Below are 21,745 nucleotides of genomic sequence, written 5' to 3'. Positions count from 1 at the left end.
CGTACAGTATTTTGGTCCGGTAGCAATTACTAGCTTTCGTCACGGGTAAACTATTTTGTTATGGCTGCCTATCTTTATAAGATCCCATGCTTGCTTGCTTTGTTTGTCCGCTTTGCTTCATGCGTTATGTTTGCCGCTTCGCTCGTTTGCTGCTTTCAGAACCACCAGTGCAAACACTCGATGTAGTTGCGTGGGCAAAAGTTATGACTTACTGTTGCAGTTGTCCATGCTGAAATATGTTTGTTTAGAAAATTATGGATGTGGATTTGGCATTGCGGTTAGTGTTATGCTGCATCTGAGGAAGGTGGGTAGTCAGAGTTTTCCAACCTGCGACCAGAAAATATATCATTGGAACGCCACTCGAACTGGGACGTCCTAGCCGGACCAAAAAAATACAGAGTTGCTTCTACCGGACGTCACTCGACAAACGGCGCTGCCCGTCAAGAAGCAGATTGTCAGTGGTAAAGCATAAATTACCCGATTATAAAAATGTATTTATCTGTATGTATTTGTTAGTAAATGAAGTCATTCAAAACAACTGCCCATAACACAATGATTTTTACTGACTCTGTGTGAGGATATGCTGCTATCTCTTTGCATGAAGTTAGGCCTATCCAATGATATTTCTTTAGTTATAGAAATAAAGCCATTTATATACCTTAAAGTATGTATGTATTTGGCAGTATATTTACGAGAAGGCAGGTTTACTAGATCTTAAAATGTTTTCTGATGGCCAAAATAAAAAAACAACTTGTCACGATCAGCCATCCTTACTGTTTGCATTCGCTTGGAACGTTTCGAGGTTGCAACCAGAGGTTTGTAGTAACGTGTTACATGTACTCCAATACATTTACCTGCGTAAGTTTTTGAGAAAAATGTACTTCTAACAGTAGTTTTACTAAGCTATACTTTTTACTTGAGTAGATTTGTGATGAAAAAAATGCCATTCATACTCCACTACTTTGGGCTACACAAGAGTCTTTACATTTTCCCTCTTAAGTCTACATATTAGATTTATTATTTTACTAGCCAGCGATGCTAAGAGTAGCTCTACAGATTTCACCAATGAGACGTCGCAACAATAATCGCATGACTCCATTATACCAATGAGACGCAAGCATGCCGTTCTCTCTTCACGCCAGCCTGTTCAATCATGTGGTCTCTTTATAGCACCGTGAAAAATGAAGTATTTGATATAGAGTGCTACCCTCAACATTACTCGAAAGCGCAGATTTTAACCTCTCTCCTTGTTTTTATTTGGCGCAGATTGACCAACGAAAACCGGAGATATGATCCTTTTAATTTCAACATGACGATAGTAAGTTCATAAATTCATGTTTACTGTTTAAATTTGTGATGCATAAGGATGCATTTTGTTCATTGTATTCATCATGCATGCTTACTTTTAGTTTATTGCTGCTCTGTCTCAATACATGATCAAAAGACTGCATGACGAGTAATCTGTAGATGTTTCAAATGGATTGCTATCTTTTCAAATTGGCGTAATGATGCTGGTCACTATTATTCTTGTGATATTTTTGTATATTTTTTGTTTGTTCTCACGCAAATCTTTTTCCATTTTTAGTTGCACCCCTTTCGTTTCAGGGATGTTTTAATTAAAGGTGAACTTCCGTATTTCCCGTCGCAGGGATGTTTTAATTAAAGGTGAACTTCCGTATTTCCTTACTTGTTCCCCATAGTTTACGAAAGGTAAACACAATTGATCATTTCAGTGCTAATAAGAAGCATTTGTCCCTGTTTAGTGGGACGTCCTATTGGCAGGTTGTCCGAAAGTGCCATCTTGAGGCTCAGCCATCCTTCTGTGTTGTCATTGATGACTTCTTCCGATCCTCTCACTAGTCTATTGGAGAAACAGTTCAGTCTTTTCCAATGAAGTGGTTTTTATTGATGAACACTCTTTTAAAAACACTCGTTCTCATCAGCAGGTGCACACTGGGAAACTGGCAGGAGCACAGTTTTAAATACAACATAGAAGAAGACTCATTTTGAGATACCTAAATATGACTAGGACTATTAGATATTATCGTCCAAAAGACTAAAATGAAAATTAAAAGGGCTGCCTGAGACCGAAAGTTGTGAGATCCTCTCTGGGTCATGCAAAGGTGAAACTACAGAAACTATGTGTTGAACAGTGTAAAAGTAATTATATAAATGTGAATACTGAAGGGAATAGTATCTTTTCTCTTGTTTACTGTTTGTATTACTCTAACACACTCAATATAAAATAAATAGCACTTCTATCATAGTTTAAGGACAACAAGCAGAATATATTTGACATAAGGCATAAGAGATACATGACGCCTTCTTACCACGGAAGTCCAATGCGTGCGTCATGCAACTGACTGAGCAAGATTGACGCTGACGAGGCAAGACATCTACAAGCCCACGTCTGCACCACCAACTCCTGCAATCAGTTCTTCTGGACGGTCCAAAACAGATGGCGCGACATCTTGTCTTGACAAGGAACATTCGATTAGGAGCCCGCAACCGAGAAGTGAACTCTGAGCACTCACGTTGCGCTGAGGTGGCAAAATCCACAACCCTCGTGGCCCTGACAACAGTAACTTCCTGTCCGATCCACAAACAGACAATAATCCTAAACAACGCCCAAACACACCCTTCTTCTGCCCACAGCCCACCCTGCAAAGCGCCTTCAAAAAGACTGAATGTTTAACTAATCATTGTCATTTTTCTCAGGAACATTTTGTTGACTTGTGATATGGTGACCTTGCTGGAACAAGTCTGCCTCCTCACCCCTGAGTCTGTTTCATCTTGCCGTTTGATCGCTGTGGACGTGAATAAATTCAAGTACACGTCAGTTCTTCCGGACAGTCCAGAAGAAATGGCGGGACATTCTGTCCCAACACAAGGAGCACCAGAGAATGCCTGATATCCAACTGATAACACCACTGAGCCCCTTTGAAGCTGAGGCGGGCAAAATCTCCCACTGCGGTTGCCCCAGTAACGGTGACTCAGCAACTGTTGCGCATGAACTAAACAGCCCAAACTGCAATAGAAGGTTATCCTAAACCAGAGGTGGGCAAACCGGTCCTCGAGGGCCGCAGTGGGTCCTGTTCTTTGTTCCAACTGACCCAGCACAGATAGTTTAACCAATGCGGTTTCAGCAGAAATGTGAAGCACCTGACAGTAATCGACTGATTGCACTTGTAAAACAGCAGATTGGTGAAAAGGTGTCCTCTTAATGGGTTGCAACCAAAACCCGCACCCACTGCGGCCCTTTGTGGAATAGTTTGCCCATCCCTGTCCTAAACACACCCTTCTTCCTGCCCACGGCCCGCCCCGCGAGAGCCTTCAAAAGACAATGTTTAACTAAGCATTGTCATGTTTTTCTCGGGAACCCTTGTTGACTTGTGATATGGTGACCTTTGTGACCTTGACCTATGGTGACGACTCAGAATAAATTGTCAACTTGTGCTTTGAAGCCTTTCAAAAGCTTTCAAAATGGATTCAGTACAAGGGGTTAAGACTAAGGTGAGCGCGCGGAGTTTGGCCTTTTGGCCGGGTTGTCGGACTCTCGATGGCCTGGGTCGTTGGCGCTGCGCCAGCGTGGGTTGGGCAGTGCGGCTGGCGTGATTCCGGCAATCTGGCTAAACATTGTTTTGTAAAGCTGATGCCTGAGTCGACAGGAGTGGGTGACAGAGAACAACTTGAATGTTTAGACGCCTTCATTCAAAGTTTTCAAGGTCATTGTACCAAAATACCATATGTGTGTAAAGCTGATATACAAGAGCACACATCTCTGGCTGCAAAGTTTGTAAGAAAGCGGTTTGTAGCATCGCATGGCTTCCAGTCATTCCAGGAACTGTTGCACGAGAATAGACGACGCCGGGACCGTCGAGAAGCCCCTTTGGCCTGACAACGACTGATTGCCTATCTACGTTGCATTCTTAATTTGTTTTCACACACCGTCCACCCCCTTTATTTCCCCAAGCTCCCCCTTGATGAGGGGCAAATACACGAGCGCTATGACTTCTTAGGGCGCTCTTCTCCAAACAGATTCTTTCTTCTCCACCTGAAAGGTTCCTTCAGATTCCAGTTTGAGGCATTGTGAATACTAATTTCTGGGTGTTAAAAAGCCCTCATATCCCTGCCATGCTCTCATTTGAATGGCAGACTCGGGGGAGACCTCTTAATTCCTTTATAGTGGGATTCAAGACCCTTCACTTCAAAAAGTAGAAATCATACTCCCAAATGGATGAGGGGAGAGGGAGGGATTGGCGAGAGGGGCTTGTGATGTGTCCCGCCGGCTAAATCGGTCTCCCCGAGCTTCTCAAATCCACTCTCCGGTGGGGTGACTTCCTCCATCCTCACGACCCTTTGCACACGCGGCATCCTTTAGCAAACAAAACTATAGCTGTAATCACCCAGGCCGGCTATAAAACAAACTCTAAATGACCTTCTTTTTCAAAATTTCATTTCTTTTGAGGATCTCTTGATGGATTTGTAACCCCGAGGCCCGGGAGAAAAGTGTTTACCCTCTGGGCCGAATGTAAGAATTAATCTTGTACCGCATCCGCGCTGAAACGACATTATATTAATAAAAGCTGTCATCTCCCGTTTGGCGCCGGGTGACGGCAACAATGGAAGATTTGACGTTAAGCAATGAAGGCTGAGATGAGCTTGCGTGCCGCTTATCCTGGCCTCAGAGCGGGACTTGACAACGCCGAGACGCCTCCCACCTGAGCGGCTTTTTTTTTTAATATATATATATATATATATATATATATATATATATATATTGACTCATTTCGCACGGCGAGATATATCATAGACCTATGTCCCTCCCTTCCCCATTTTCCTTTTAATTGTAAGATCTCGGTGTCAGCGGTTAGTATATTGGTGTGAGTGGCCTATTGATTATTGATTTGGAGCTATTGATTATGTTCCCTGGAGACCCTAATCCTTTCTGATTCATTTGAATAGCTCTATTAATCTTGAGATCCTGCTTGCACCCCAAGCGCCGTGTACCCTGATGAAAATAGATAGCCATTTTGCAAACGCCGCACCTCACACTTTATTCTTTTTAATTGATATATTTGCTTTTGGATGTGAGCGCCAAAATTGCAATTGACCCGCTGTCACTGATCTTTTAGTCGGCACCCTCGGGGAACACTCCTCCTTTAAGACGTCTCATATGACCTGAAAGAAATCCATCTCACGCTTTTGTTTTTAAACTCTGTCCTTGTGTTTTGATTTTAAGTTTAGCTGTTGACCCACATGACCAGGGGTGTTTCTGGAACCCCTGCTGCCCTGGGCAAGAACCACCATGGAGTCCCTCTTCTTTCTAAAGAAAATATCTCTACATTGTTGATCTTTTTCTTTTTTTTTAACCTGTCTAAATTCAGCAGAGAATATGAATCTGAGTGTATTTATGGTTTGAAAAGTTTTGATTTAACATATGTGAGTTTGGTATACTCCAATTGCGGTTGTTCATGGTGTTTCATTTCTTAAGAGAAAGCAGCAAACGGGAAGGGGTTATGGGGTGAAGGAGACCTTTTCTCGTAGGCACCATCTAACTTTTTGCATTATTCTAACACACTTAATATAATCAAGCATGGAATAGTATCTTTTCTCATATTTACCAATCGACTGTTTGTATTACTCTAACACACCCAATATAAAATAAATAGCGCTTATACCATAGTTTAAGGAAAACAAGCAGAATATAGGGCATTAAATGTAAATCTTATCACGGAAGCCCAACGTGTGCGTCATGCAACTGACTGAGCAAGATGGACGCTGACAAGCTCACGTCCGGACCACCAACTCTCGCCATCAGTTCTCCCGGACAATCCAAAACAAATGGCGAGACGCCCTGTCCCAACACAAAGAACACCGGAGAAAGCCCCATATCCAACGGATAACACGACTGTTAAGACTCCAAGAGCCCCTTTGACGCTGAGGTTACAAAATCCACAACTCTCGTTGCTGTGACAACAGTAACTCACAAATCCTCCTGTCCAATCCACAAACAGACAATAATACCAAACACACCTTTCTTCCTGCCCACAGCCCGCCCCGCGAGAGCCTTCAAAAGACAATGTTTAACTAAGCGTTTTTCCCGGGAACCTTTTGTTGACGTGTGATATGGTGACCTTGGAGCGAGTTTGCCTCCCCGCCTGAGTCTGTTTCTGTTTTGCCTTGCTGTCGACGTGAGAAATTGTCAACTTGTTTTCGGAGAGCCTTCTTTAAACCTTTCAAAATGGAGTCAGTACAAAGGGTTAAGACTAAGGTGGATGCGCAGAGTTTGGCCTTCTGGCCGGATCGTTAGGGTCTCGCCAGCCCGGGTCGTTGGAGCTGCGCCAGCGTGGGTCCAGCGGTTCGGCTGGCGTGATTCCGGCAGTCTGGCTAGAAGGTCCGATTCCTTTAGGGGGAACAGAAAGGAAGGAAGCACACAGAAGAGAAGGACAAGCGACAACAAGAAATGCACTTCCATATCACATCACATCACATCCATATGCTACCTATGAACATAGTGGTGCTATCGTTGGCTAACTAGTGTTGCACCAATACCATTTTTGGCCCTGATACCGATACCTGGCTGTACAGTATCGGCCGATACCGATACCACACCGTTTGAAATGATACTGTTTATATGAAGAGCTACATACTTTGGATGTGAAATCATTGCTATCATGGCTTTGTCAGGCTGCTGCTTACCTTTGTGAAACAAGAAAAAGACTAATACAAAGTTAATCCAGTACAACTTTTTATTGCATACCTGGTATGGGTGACAAATAATAATAATAATTTAATTGTATGTGAAATAAAAGAACACAACTTGCATGTGACGCACAAACAGTGAGATGGAATAGCAAACAATGGCTGCTAAATTTAGCTCGTCTTTTAGCTTGCTGTGTTAGGTAGTCATGTGATCACGTCTGTAGAATAAGACGGAAGCTAACAAACTAATTACACCTAAGCGCTTCTACAGCAGGTGGTGACAAAGCATTACAAATAAAGACGGAGTAGTCGGAGAACATGACAGCAAATGTAATGTGGCATTTCAATAAACTTTTTAAACAAATTAGACAATTTACGTGCAAAACAGGATTTGTTATACAAAGAAGTCATGATATGGAAGCCGCTCCGGAACAAATTATTTTGGATCTTGAGGTACCACCGTATTTTCTTTTTAATACTGAGATCGTGCTTTGTGAAATAATGGGACGTTTAAACAGGGATCGATTAAAGAATTAAAAAGTTAGTTTGCAGGGATTTACTGTGTGGAGTTGAGTGGCTGAGCTCTTTATCAGAGGTGCAAATGGCTGGTTATGCGCTGTCCGACAGAGGTACGATTGAGGGATCGATAGGCGCGTGATTTACTAACTGGAGTACAGGTGATCAATAAGTATAAAAGTAAATGAAATATGCATTAGCGGGATTTTATTAGAGTGCGCTAGCAGAGAGAGAATAACGGTCAGGCCATTTATTTTTATATCTATTGATTATACAACTTAGAGACTCAAAGGGAGCGCCGCATGGCTCCCGACACCACGTGGCCGTGTGCCGGTCTTGTGATTTATGGGTGCTGAGGTCATGGAACATGCTGCCTTTTAAAAAGGCAGGCCTTCACGGTAGCACATGCCCGATGGGGACGTTGCCTTGCGGTTTCAGATGAGCCAAAGGGGTTAACGAGAAAGTGTGTCATCCTGCCATCAGTCAGCTGTTTATTTGATTTTTTTCCCCCCTATTTGTTAGTCATTAAGGTATTCACTGATTGCTGGTGAATCTGGAAAATATTCCCCGTGATAAATGAGGGTTGGCTAAGAAAATGAATTAAAAAAAAAAAAAAGTCATACCTCCTGCATACTTCAAACATATTCAAATGTATTGAAGCACACTTTTCAAACACATTATTAAAGTCTTTATCACCCAAAAAATGCAAGTATAAAGATTTCTCGTGTTTCGCGGTTAATGGGACCCTCCGCCAAAATCGTAAATCTGCAAGGTAGAGGCAGTGCCTATTTACATTGAACAATAAAAAAAGAAAAAAAGTACTTATTCAGATTTAGCAGCATTGCAAAGAGATACATTACTCCCCCCTCCTCACAGTATAATTAAAAAAAAAAAAAAAAAAAAAATATATATATATATGTATGTTTTTATAAATGGTTTTTAAGCACTGCAAATGTAATAATTACGATATGAATGAGGTACATATAAAAGAAAAGAATGATTCGTACACGTATACATTAAATAAAACACTGTATTTATTTTTAATTGAAATAAATCCGTGATGGATTGAGGGCATGAAGTTTGAAGCGCGAAGTAGCGAGGGATTACTTTATATAGAAAGTAATGTAGCACAGCAGGGGTGTCAAACTCATTTTTGTTTTCCGGCCACATTCGTGGCAATTGGATCTCATGTGGGCTGGACTAGTTTACTTCTGGACAAATACATTTACTCACCGGCTGCCATTGACGGCGCTCGACGTTTAATCCATTTTGACCGGGAGGGGGCGAATGAACGAACATTAAAATGGATTGGATGTGGAGCACCGCCAATTTCACTCTTATATCAACGTCTATGCACAATCTGTCATTTGCATCATATATAGTCTGCTATCTGCCTCCTAGTCTGAGTACTGTAAATTGTCATATGTGCACTGGTATATTACCACCACCCAACCACTTGCTGCTCGTTACTTATTTATTTTGTTCCTAATCTGTGTGTTGAACTTTTGTTTTATTTGGTGCACATTACGATTTGGCAGCATGGAGGACCCAAATGCAGGGCAAGGCAAATTTATTTGGTAAATGGTGTTATACGTGTATAGCGCCTTTCCACCTTTCAAGGCCCTCAAAGCGCTATACACTACATCGCCGTTACATACTGGTGACGCAGCACCAGGAGCAACATGGGGTTCAGTATCTTGCTCAAGGATACTTAGACAAATTCATCAGGGCGAAGAATTCTACCGGTTGGGGGACACCTACTCTACCACTGAGCCACGCCACCCCATTTGTATAGCACAATTCAACACAAGTGCTTTACATCACATGAAGGTCATAAAATCACTGGAAATCAAAAGAATGTTAAAACACGGGAAATCAAAACAGGAAATGAAATTATACAGTAAAATCACATTCAACTGAAATCAGAAATGGAAATAAAGCAGAAAAGGAATAAAAAGCAGTTATGGATATGCTGTGGTAAACAAAAGTGTTATTAGCCCCGATTTAAAGGCGCTAACAGTTTTAGCACACTTCAGACCTTCAGGTACCGTATTTTTCGCAGTTTTTTTTTCATAGTTTGGCTGGGGGTGCGACTTATACTCTGGAGCGACTTATGTGTGGAATTATGAACACATTATTATATCATTTCACATGTTGTTTTGGTGTTTTGGAGTGACACAGATGGTTTGGTAAACTTGTTAGCATGTTGTTTATGCTATAGTTATCTGGATAACTCTTAATAGCTATGTTATGTTAACATACCGGCCATGTTCGCATTTCGTTGTTCATGTATCATGTAACATTATCATACTATTCACTTTTTCAGCATGTTTTCTATTGTATTTTTATTTTAAATTGCCTTTCAAGATGACATATCTGTTCTATGTATTGGATTTTATCAAGTAAATTTCCCCCAAAAATGCGACTTATACTCAGGTGCGACTTATAGTCTGAAAATACGGTAATTTGTTCCAGAGGGAAGGAGCATCATAATGAAATGCTGCCTCACCCTGCTTGGTTCTTGTTCTTGCAACATATAGGAGACCTGTTCCAGACAACCTTAGATGTTTCATAGGGATCCAACTAATCAAGCATTTATTTTGGTCCAAGGCCATTAAGTGTTTTGTAGTATTTTATAGTGTATCCTTTGACTCAATGGAAGCCAGTGTAAGAATTTCAAAACCGGTGTATTGCGGTCTAGTTTCCTTGTATTTGTAAGGACTCTGGCAGCAGCATTCTGTATTAGCTGCAGCTTCCTGATTGATTTTTGATCAAGACCTGAAAATATACCGTTGTTTTAGGTGGTAATAAGCAGATTTAGAGACTGACTTTAGATGGCTATGACAGGGAAAAATGACTGCATAATGGTCAAAACCGCCGACTTCTTCCACTCCCGAACGGTATTTTATGCCACTGGAATAAGTCCGGCTTTTGTCATTTCCCTGCGCCGGCTTCGGAGATGGAGGAAAGAGCGTAAACAAAACAGGAGGAGTGACAGCTAGCTGACATGCTAACCCGAACCGAGCAGCTTTTCCAAGTCTCGCCTTTTGAAAACAAAAAAATCTCACAAAACTACCCTGACTCACGTCACACATGGTGGCAGGGTTGATTGTCTTCACCGATCAGCCAGCCCCTGGCGGTGAGCGAGTTATGGCTCGTCGTTCTGCTGCGGCTGCGACGGGCTGGCAGTGCTCGTCACTTGGAATGAACGCCAAAAATAGCCTATTCTCGGTGGACAAACCGGCCGACGTGGGAGCAGGTTGCGGCCTCACGAAGAGGACCGAGAGGGTGGAAGTGACCATGGTGTATGACAGGTCGTTGGCCTGGGGCCTTGTTTGTGGACAAGGAGCATTGTCAGCCACAAAATGCAAGCCACCTGCTTATTAAAACGTGTGCCATGATTGCAGTATTTGACATGATACAAAACACGCAGTTTACTAGCGTCCTCGTCAGTCCAGTGGTCCCAAAGTTGTCGGAGTTGTTTTGGCCATTCTCCGTTGTGAACGGGAACTTTTTGAAACCCAAAAAAGGCTCACACGCTTCTCCCTGGTGCAGCAACAAAAGCCTGCAGCACATTGGGCTGGCGTGATACGAAAAATAAATGAATTCATCCGCAAAATCAGCTGAATCTGCAGTCCATGCTATAAAGCAATACTGTATAGTGAGATGTTGACCCGGGTGTTGTCACATTCGCTTTCGTCCTCAACCTGAGACTGGAAGTCACTCATTTTCATGGCGCGGGATTCGAAAAATTGAATAAATAATTTGATCACTTCCACACTCACCCAAGCGGTCCATTTCATTCAGGAGCATTAAAATACCGTGTGAAATATGAAATAAACATGCTTTTTGCTGTCATAGGCACTTTAAATCTGGTTGTACTATGATGATAACGTCTAGTTTAGTCGATAAGATGAGCATTCACAAGCAGTCCTTATAATATAATAAGTGTGGTCATTTTGCATCACTTTCATGTAATAAGTTTCACGTTTGCAGCTCCCACCTCTTCCTCCCGATTGGCCGGAACATCAGATGACCGGGAAAGCGGTTTTCGAGACTGTATTGCATGATGACTCAATTAATCAATACATACTGTCTTGCTGGCAAGCCTACCAAGCAGGCCCGGATCTAGGTTTACCCACCAGAGTAGGCACTAAGAAATCTTGAGGGGGCACCCCCAATGCAGGCTTTTTTTTTTACCCTCTGCATTTCTCCGAGCTTGGGACCGGCGCAAGAAGGACATTAGCTTGTGTCCTGTTGAGGCTGCATTAATTTTTGGGGGGGTTTATTATTATTATTTTTTTTTTCATTCATCTATCTACTTATTCTCGCAGTCGGCGTGATGTCACGATGACGTCATCTCGCATAGCAACGTGTCGCTATTTTGAGATGGGGGCACGCACAGGTAAACATCCATAGAAAAACGTTTTCTGAAATTCATATATTTCAGCTGTGTTTTGTGTCTTTCTTAAACATGACTTATTATCACGAGTCACTGCCGACAGACGCGAGGAGGTGATACAACTTAAAATTAGCCTGTATTGGTCTGCAAATCTGCCCATACGAAGTCGGAGCTGATAGCTGGATAAACAATCCAAAGGAATTGCCTGCAGTGGAGTTTGAAAACATCTACAACTACCTCATAAAGTCACCCAGTAAGTTGACCTTTATCAGTTACGTGGAATATGTACTGTGTGGAACTAAGAAAACTGGTAGTATACACGGAGTGATTATTTCTGCCGTAACCGGTAATTCGCCTCCAAACGTTATTTAGCTGTGAACACGTCACGGCAAAATACCCAATCCCCACCAGGCCAATAATATACCGATCGACCGATCAGAGCAGTTCACGGCAAAAGAAAAATAATGCTTTGCGAGTTGTCGGTTAGGGTAATAATAACCACTGCCTCGTCTATTGAATCCTAACAGCTAATTGGGGCAAAAAACAAAAAAAAAAACGATTAAAGTTTACTCACCAGTAATAAAATGTCCGCAAACGTAAATGGGCCTGGATTTAGGTTCCCACTGGCGAGAACGGTCTACGGAACCGTCTTCTTTTACTGTTCCTCCATTGATTGCTTTCAACCATTTGCTTGTCCTTTTCTTTTCACGAGGAAGAATGAAGAACTTCAAATGCGACTCCGAACTTTTCCTTGTGTTACAACCCGCAACACGGCAACTTTGAATCATTCCGACGGGAAAAAAAGACCGCAAATAAGACAAAAGTTCAACGCGTTTGTACTACAATGTATGACAGAGCAACTGCTTGTGACTCGTGTTTTGCCCCCATTTCAATATGGCGACGCTTTGTTGTGGCTGGTGACGTCATTAATGCCGACTGCGAGAATGTGTCTGGAGGAGAGAGAGAGGGGAAGCACACGGATAACAAACAAGGTTGGAAAAACAGCTTGTTTTAGTGATTGCTTGTTCGGCGTGGTTGCGGCAAACAGTAACCGTTAATCCTGCAATAAAAAAGTAGGTGAGACCAACTCTCCGTGCGTTCTCCATATCCAGTGCTATACATTTTCCCGACATTTTGATTGGGTGGGCACGACTCACGTCTGGGTGGACCGTGCCCACGCCGGCCCTCCCATATATCCGGCCCCGCTACCAAGTCCAAGAAAAGGCCAAAAGTGCAATAATGTTCCTTATTTGATGTACAAATTGGGATTCTACTGTCAATACAGTACTAGATTTAACAATAGATGAGGGTCGGAAAGGCTTCATTGCAACATGGAGGGGGTTCGCTATAGTTGTGTATGGGAACAAACTAATCACTCATTTTATGTCACGGCAGCCCCCTCACCTTATTGCCCACCTTCTCCCATACACAAACATCTATCACAGTGGTGTCCCCTTCCCCCACCCTCTTGTAACCCAGTCGACCAACGCACCCGCCCGCCTCTACCAGTGATGGAACGGACCTTGACCTGAAGTTTACATCTCAGAAGTCAGGGCTATTAAGCCGATGGGGGGGTGGTTCCTATTTCAGGGCTTCTGACATATGGCACAAGGAGGCGCAGGGCAGGTGTAATTTGTTAATGTGAATTCTGCACGTGCCCACAAGCGCCGCCATTCATGGAATATGTTCTCTGTATTCCCAACACACCTTAATGAAGACAAATGGTACATAATATTTACTAAATAGTTGCAATTGTGACTTACTAGATTTGTTTCCATTGTTTGCTGGGAGCTACATTTGTGACTAACGCGTGTGTTTTGAGACTAACATTACTCACGTCCTGACATGGGGAACAGGAATACGGTATCCATCACCTCATCAGGTAACACCTCACTCCCACCAATACATCAGTGGCCTATTGAAGTCTTCTTTTAGACATTATTGGAGTTAAAAACTGGCAATTGGAAACTTTTACGCGGTCGGCTCGGAGGAAGAATTCATTGCTACATTTAGTTAGCGTTATGTGTCTTTTTAGTTCCACTGAAACAACGTCTGATTTTGGACGCCGGTGTACCTGCCTTGTTTCATTAGTCTGATAGCTCAAGGTTGGGCGTATTTGCTGGATTGAATTTACAATTGCTATGTTTAGTTGTCCTTTACATCGTGCTTAGCATCTAGCATTGCTGTTTGTCATTTGAATAAAAAATGTTGGTGGTTCCTTGATTTAGTGAAGGGTGCAGAGCTCCGATCTTTATTAATATACGTTGCTGCGCGGTGCACTGTACTGGGCTCCATCATTCATTTGGATAAAAGAGGTGGAATTTAAAACCAGCCACAGCTTTACTTGGTTACAGATCCCATCCATTTATTGCACTGAGTGATGGAACGGCCATTGACTCTGCCCTTCACCTCCTTAGTGCAGAACCACTTGCAGACTTGCAAAAAAAAAAAAAAAAAAAGAGAGAAAATATTACTGCTGCCCACTAATGACCCATTATAGGTAAGGAAGTTAGGAATTGTCTGAGTTCCCAATCTATTTTTACATCCAAGTGTTACTTAACGTTACAGGGGTTGCCTTTAAAGATATTGAAAATATGTATCTGCGTCCTTAAAAATAAAAAAATTTCTTAACAAATATCCCAACTTTGAGCATTGAGCTGCTTTGTGGTTTTTTTTTTTTTTTTTTTTTTTGGGTGGTATGACTATATATTTTTAGGGGTATTCAGTGTTGTTAATCTTATTTTAAAAAAGTAATTAATTAGTTACAAATGACTTCTCCCAAAAAGTAATTGAGTTAGTAACTCAGTTACCTGAATGTAAGAGTAATTAGTTAATTGGTAAAGTAACTGGTGTTACCGTTCATGTTTTTTTTTTTTTTTTTTTTTTTTATGTCATTCCCCCCAAAATAAAAATAAAAAAACAAAAACACAGTAAATTTAGCTGTTTGGAAGTCATTTAATGTTGTGAATCAACCGTTAAAGTTGGAGTGTGTATACATGTGTCCGTATATAGAGGGCAAAAAAAAAAAAAAAAAAACGTCAATGAATATACGTATTTTGAAAGAGGCCATTTGAAAGTGAAGAAATCTGACCTTTTAGACAGATTGCTGGAATCACGCCAGCCGAACTGCTGGACCCGCACTGGCTTAGCTCCAACGACCCGGGCCGGTGAAACCCGGCAACCCGGCCCAAACCCTGCGCGTTCACCTTAGTCTTAACCCCTTGTACTTGTGACTCCATTTTGAAAGCTGGAAGAGCACTTCGAAACAAATTGACCATTTATTTAGATCGACAGCGATCAAACAGCAAACAGGTCCCCGACAGAGAGGAAATTCTGGATCCAGGATCAGCAAAACGACGAGCACATCGGAATGTCCCCGAGAAGGGACAGTTGTTGGCTAAACCTTCAGTCTTTTTGAAGCCTGCGGTAGGTGGACCGGATGATGGATGTGCCTGGGTGTTGTATAGGATAATTCTTCTGTTGCATATTTGGGCGGTCAAGTTCGTACGTCACCGTTGGTTGCTGGGTCATGGTTACTGAGGCAACAGAGATGGGAGATTCGGCCTGCCATGACGTCTAAGAGGTGCCGAGCTATCAAACTTAAGAGTTGTTTTAGTTATCGGGTGTCGTGGTAGTGCAGGATGTTCCGTCATTTTGTTCTGGACTGTCCTGAAGAGCTGATTGCGGGATTTGGTGTTGCAGACGTGGGCTTGTAGATGTCTTGCCTATCACCAGGTAGTCAGCGTCAATCTTGCTCAGTCAGCTGCATGACGCATGCGTTGGGCTTCCGTGGTCAGAAGGTGTCATGTACTGTATCTCTTATGCCCTATGTGAAATATATTCTGCTTGTTTTCCTTAAACTATGATATAAATGTTATTTATTTTATATTAGGTACGTTAGAGTAATACAAACAGTCAAACGGTGAATACGAGAAAAGATACTATTCCCTGATTGATTGTATCAAGTGTTTTAGAGTAATACAAACAGTCAAACGGTAAATACGAAAGATAGTATTCCCTTCAAAAGATGTTGGAAATTGACCTTAAACATATATGAACCCTGGTTTTGACAAAAACTACCAATAAATATCGTCTATGTTAAGGCATTTTTCTAAATTGTGTGTCCCTGACTGACACCACCCACTCATCCATGTTTACAGTGTTTTCCTGGTTCTTGAGGCGAGCGCCCGCGCTGTCCGCCGTGATTTATCAAGCATCTCATGCTGTCCAATGTCAGTTTCTGCAGCTGCAACTGCCCGGCATAAATCCTCACTCTGGCAGCACACTGCACGGTGTCGCTCTTCTGTAATCTCGGCACGGCCGGCAAATATGTGCTGACAAACCTTCATAGTTGGGTGTCTTCTTTTCAATGTAAATTTAGAAAACAAAGAAAAAATACAATTTAACTCGTCAAGCTAATCGAAAGGAGGGCTTTGTGTTGCTGTTAGTGAAGCCAACAGCCTGCTCTTTGTTGGTTGGAGTGGCCCGCATGAAGTGGATTGTTGTTTGAGTTACTGCTTGATTTGAGCGTTTGTAATCAAGAGTGAAAATGGTCTGTGTCCTGAGGTGTCTTCCTGGCCTCCGTGGGGAATTACCTCTGCGGTACCCAGCTGTTGCTTTGTCTTCCTTTTTTACCCTTTTAGCACTTTGATAGCAATGCTGGAGCCAAATTTGCGGGTGGAAAAAAAAACAAAAACAACAAAAACCGAAAAGAGCATCTAGAGCAGGTATCCGTTTGGATTAGGTCACCGCTCCATTTCGCTAGCTCAAATTGACCATTTTCCACTTTCTCGAGCCATCAATCAGCCGTCCGACTCAATTTTAATGAGAGATAGAACAAAACTCATGTCAACGTTTCCTTGATATCTTATCAGCCATTATTCTCATGCTAACCAACAACAGCCAGAGGTGGGTAGAGTAGCCAAAAATATTACTCATGTAAGAGTAGCGTTACTTGAAAATGATATTACTCACATACAAGTTAAAGTAGTCATCCAAAAAATGTATTCCTTTACAAGTAAAAAAGTATTCGATAAAAAAACTACTCAAGTACTGAGTAATTCCTTATAATATTTTATTTTTAAACTATAGCATTTTTCTATTGGATGAGCATATTAGGCCAAAAACATACCAGAATCATCTAAATCCGACTAAAAACATCGAGATGAATTCTGACTCTATCCCCCTCCTTTTTCTCCTCTGTCATCAGGCTCCCCACATGGTGTCAACCGGAAATACAATTAACTAGCGATAACACTACTATCTTCATAGTTAGCATAGGTGCTAAATGTATTTTTTGATGTCGTTTGTTCTTCTTTTCTGTCTCTCTCACCTTTTCTGGGCTCCATAAAGGCCCGGATGCGGTCGCACCCCCAGCACCCTACTAAATTCCACCCTTGGCGCAACCCCCCAATAGCTGGCGACTGTGCGCCAGATCCGGTGTCAGCTCGCCAGATACACATAGCAATCGACCCCGCTGAACGCCTGTGTGCCAGATGCGGCCTGGATCATCAATCTGACAGTCCAAATGATAGGGTACGCACTGGTCTGGGGCGGACTGTGCAGACAGGACGTCGTAATCTGAAATATAACGGTCGCCATGTGACATCACAACCACATGGCAAAATCCATTTTGCCACATGGCAAATACCACTTTTCATTCTCAGCCCTGATGCTTTTCCAAGTGGTTACCAGTGTGACTAAAAGATCCTATATTAGAGTTCAGGCACTATTGTCAAGAGTTGTTTTGAACTAGATTACATGGAAAGGCATCTAATGGCAACAAAGGCTACGTTCATACTACAGGTCTTAATGCACGAATCCGATTTTTTGTCATATCCGTTTTTTTGCCGTGCCCGTTCAGACTGCCTTTATCCATTGAGACCGCTCAAGTATTACGCATGCGCACTAATTCGCAGTCCGACACGCGCTAAGCAAGAAGACCCGCATGCGCAGAAGCATCAAAACAAATGACAGACGTCATCCGTCATTCCAGGGATATCATATTTTGCTTTTCAAAAGGTGGACACAAATAACAGACATAAATAATCCCCGTTTAGGCTTATATTCAAAGTTTATATGGATCGATAGCATGCACGCACTGTCCGTGCACGTCACACACACATACGGGCAGTTTGTCCCGACTCTCGGCCGTGGAGGCAATGTTGAAATATTGCTCACTTGGAACAGAGAGAAAACTGAGCATTCTCAGGCTTATCCTCAACCCATTTTTATTTTTTATGACTGTTGTCAAGCTCAGCTCTTCCTCAAAAGCCGTGTTCACTGCAAGCTAGGCGCTAATAACGCACAGGTGCATCGCTATGGTAACGACTCTCGCGCTATTTGATGACGTAATTGCTGCATTAAATCTGATTTGCGGGACTGGACAGTACAGACCGCCGCGACAGTCTGGGAAAATGTGGCCCAGATCGGATTTAGACCACATACGAAAGTGACCCAGATCGGATTTGAAATGGTCCCGTTCTATGCGACTTGTCACACTCAGACCGTCAAGTTAATGCCTCACTCGAGTCGGAAAAACACGAAAAAATCGGATTCGTGCATTAAGACCTGTAGTATGAACGTAGCCAAAAAGTCTTCGTAATCCCAATTTAACAATGATGTCAATACTGGTGTGGTACTATTGAAATCTGCATTTTACTTGATGGACTTATTTGGTTTGGCAGAAGTCGTTTAATGTTTTCTGTGTACACGAGGGAAGTGGCACATGTGTTTGCCAGTGTGGCACGCGGCCCCATCAGGCTGCCTCTCCTTCCTCCCTGAGCCCAGACGGCCGTGTGACAGATCACCCGCGCGGTAGGTGCGTCGTGTTCCTACCCGGCGGTCCGGCCTCCTCTCATTAATGCCCGGGCTGGCGCGAGGGCCGCGTGGCAGCACAAGACAAATAACGCGTGTGCTCAGCCATCACTTCTGCTGACAGAAATGCAGCCCACGGCACTATTTCGCCCTCTCCGGCTTCCCTGCTCGCGTCCTTCAACGCCGCGTGTCGCCGTGCGCCAGCGTCGCCTCGGCAAACTTTCGAAGGGGTTCTTGTTCTGCTCTTGAGAAGAGGTCCGTGCTTAGACCCGCTTGTACACCGCTGGCCAACTGAATTGGCTGCATCTTACTAGCCAAACACAAAGTCTTACTTTGTGGGGCACTGTTTTTGATATTGTTCAATGTGTTTCTGTGTGATGGTGGCCGATAGCAACTTGACACAAAAGACTGTGAAAACAAATTTCAGATAAAAACCTCTATCAGTGACTGTGCTATTGTTAAAGTCAGTCTTGAGTATGATTGTTTTATGTATGACAATCTGGAGTGTATATGGAGACATATTTGTTTTTAGCAGCTCATTCTATAAAGTGCCCAGCATTTGTTTTTAAAAAAATATATTTTTACTGTCTAATAGAGAGCAAAAGAAGGGGAAAATGGAAGAGCACAAGATCTTTAGAGAGAGAGCGAGACGAAAGAAAGACCCACACACAAAGGCTTAATCATTAAAGAGACTCGTTCATTTAAGTGTGGGAATCAGCCAGCCCATGACTGTCAATGTGTAATTAGCTGATTAATAAACAGGGGGAAGGCGAGTGCTCCATGATTGTTTTTAAAGAGCATCACATGAGAGCTTGGTTCCATTCAACTTCCCATTATCGCCCACAATAAATGCATGTACGGTAATTTTCAAGCTACTGACAAAAAAAAAAAAAAAAAAGAGTGTCTTCAGTGACCTTGATGTAAAACTAGTTGAGTGTGTTGATAATCTTGTTTATTATCTACTGTACATTTATCTTTTTAATGGTCCAGTATTCCTCCTGTACATGTATACTGCTGGCTAAAAGTATTGGCACCCCTGCAATTCTGTCAGATAATGCTCAATTTCTCCCCAAAAAATGATTGCAATTACAAATGCTATGGTAGCAATATCTTCATTTTTTGCTTGCAATGAAAAAAACACAAAAGAGAATGGAAAGAAAAAACTAAACCATTATCATTTTACACAAAACTCCAAAAATCATGTGATGCTTTTCTAATTTGTGTAATTAACAGCACCTGCTGCTTACCTGTGGCACAAAGCAGGTGGTGGCAATAACTAAGTCACACTTGCAGCCAGTTAAAATGGATTAAAGTTGATTCCACCTCTGCCCTTGTGTGAACCACATTGAGCATGGAGAAAAGAAAGAAGACCAAAGAACTGTCTGAGGACTTGAGAAGCAAAATTTTGAGGAAGCATGGGCAATCTCAAGGCGACAAGTCCATCTCCAAAGACCTGAATGTTTTTGTGTCTACCGTGCACAGTGTCATCAATAGGTGTCAAGCACATGGCTAACCTCCTTGTGGACGGAAAAGAAAAATTGACGAGAGATTTCAACAAAAGATAGTGTGGATGGTGGATAAAGAACCTTGACTAACATCCAAACAAGTTCAAGCTGTCCCGCGGTCCGAGGGTACAACAGTGTCAACCCGTACTATCCGTCCGCGTCTGAATGAAAAGGGACTTTATACCCAGAAAGACCCCACTTCTGACCCAGAGAAATAAAAAAGCCATGCTGGAGTTCGCCAAGTTTACAGGGAAAAAAACTGGCCTTCAAAGAATAGGACAGGGGCCCCAAAGTCAAAAATGGCGGATGTTCCCTGATTTTTTTGGGGGGGTTGCTTTGCTGCCTCTGGCACTGGACTGCTTGACCGTGTGCATGGCATTATAAAGTCTGAAGACTATCAACAAATTTTGATGTGTCATTTAGGGACCAGTGTGAGAAAGCTGGGTCTATCTCAGGTCATGGGTCTTCCAGCAGGACAATGACCCAAAACACACTTCAAAAAGGTTTGAGAGAAAGCAGTGGAGACTTCTGAGTTGGCCAGCAATGAGTCCAGACATGAATCCCATAGATCTGAAAATGGCACCCTTCAAATCTCAGAGACATGGAGCAGTTGGCCAAAGAAAATTCCAGCAAAGCATTGTAAGAAACTCATTGATGGATACCGGAAGCAGTTATTTTTTTGTCTCAAGGTTGTGCTACCAAGTATTAGGCTGAGGGTGCCAATACTTTTGTCCAGCCCATTTTTGGAGTTTTGTTTAAAATTATCATGATTTAATAGTTTTTTTTTTTTTCATCATCTTGATTTAAATTTTTTTTTTTTTTTCATCATCTTTTGTGTTTTTTCATTGCGTGCAAACTAAATAAAGATATTACTACCAAAGCATTTGTAATTGCAATCATTTTCTATGTGACAGAATTTCAGGGTTACGAATACTTGTAGCCAGCAATGTATATGGTTAATTAGCTAATGAACAAGAGTCCTTTTGTATTCTCTCATATTGTACATACTATCTCTGGTATATGGTAGAAGTTTTTATCATGGTTTTTCCAGAATAATTATCTTGACGTAGCTTTCGTCCATCCCTAAAATGGACTCGTATATCTGGTAACGTCTTACTGACTAGGGATGTGACAATATATCGAAATGGTGATGTATCGTGACACTTTGTATCCCAAAAGGTTATCTATAGGACATATATCTATAAGAATCAATATATCGTTTTAAGAAGGGTTCACAGTATGAAGGAACCAACAGGTTGCTACCAAAAATCTTTCACTAGAATTGTGTCTGTGTCCGCCAATGGCGGCCTTGCAATGCTAATTGGCTGCCATTGACAGCGCTAGACGTCTAATCTGTATTGACAGGGAGGGTCAAAGATAGATTGGATGTTTAGTACTGTCAGTGGCACTAAAAAAAAATATTAACAGCCAGTCTTCCCAATTTTGGGGGCTTTTATAGGTCACTTCATGTTCATTAATTAGGACATTTACACCTCCGTGAAGTTGGCCCCACATCAGACACAAATCTGTATAAAAATAATGTCAATCGTTTGTGCTGTAAAAATTTGTGTTTGTGCTGCTATCGTTTTTGAGATATTAAATTTTCAGTGATGAAGTCACTCACAGCTTTTCTGTATCCAACTCCCGCGGCTGACGGAGCGCACCAACTCTCTAAATAACAGAGGGGTGTCACGCAGCCTCCCATTTTTTTGCAAAATGGACCCGAAATTGTGCCATTCGTTTGTGCTATAAAATTTTGTTTGTGCTGCTATGGTTTTATAGCTATTGATATCTGTAAATG

At 42.2% G+C, this 21,745-nt stretch overlaps 1 long non-coding RNA gene across 1 annotated transcript in view; it reads left to right on the top strand.

The window, feature by feature from the left end:
* Positions 1 to 21,745, top strand: part of LOC130931180 (uncharacterized) — a 34,452-nt gene that overhangs the window by 1,800 nt on the left and 10,907 nt on the right. The window contains exon 3 of the long non-coding RNA XR_009067168.1: positions 1,267 to 1,318. This is a non-coding gene — a long non-coding RNA (uncharacterized LOC130931180). The remainder of the gene's footprint in view (positions 1 to 1,266; positions 1,319 to 21,745) is intronic.

This window comes from Corythoichthys intestinalis, chromosome 15, assembly GCF_030265065.1.
Source record: "Corythoichthys intestinalis isolate RoL2023-P3 chromosome 15, ASM3026506v1, whole genome shotgun sequence".
NCBI lineage: Eukaryota > Metazoa > Chordata > Actinopteri > Syngnathiformes > Syngnathidae > Corythoichthys > Corythoichthys intestinalis.
Note: the sequence above shows the minus strand (reverse complement) of the source record. Positions and strands in the feature narration are given on the sequence as shown.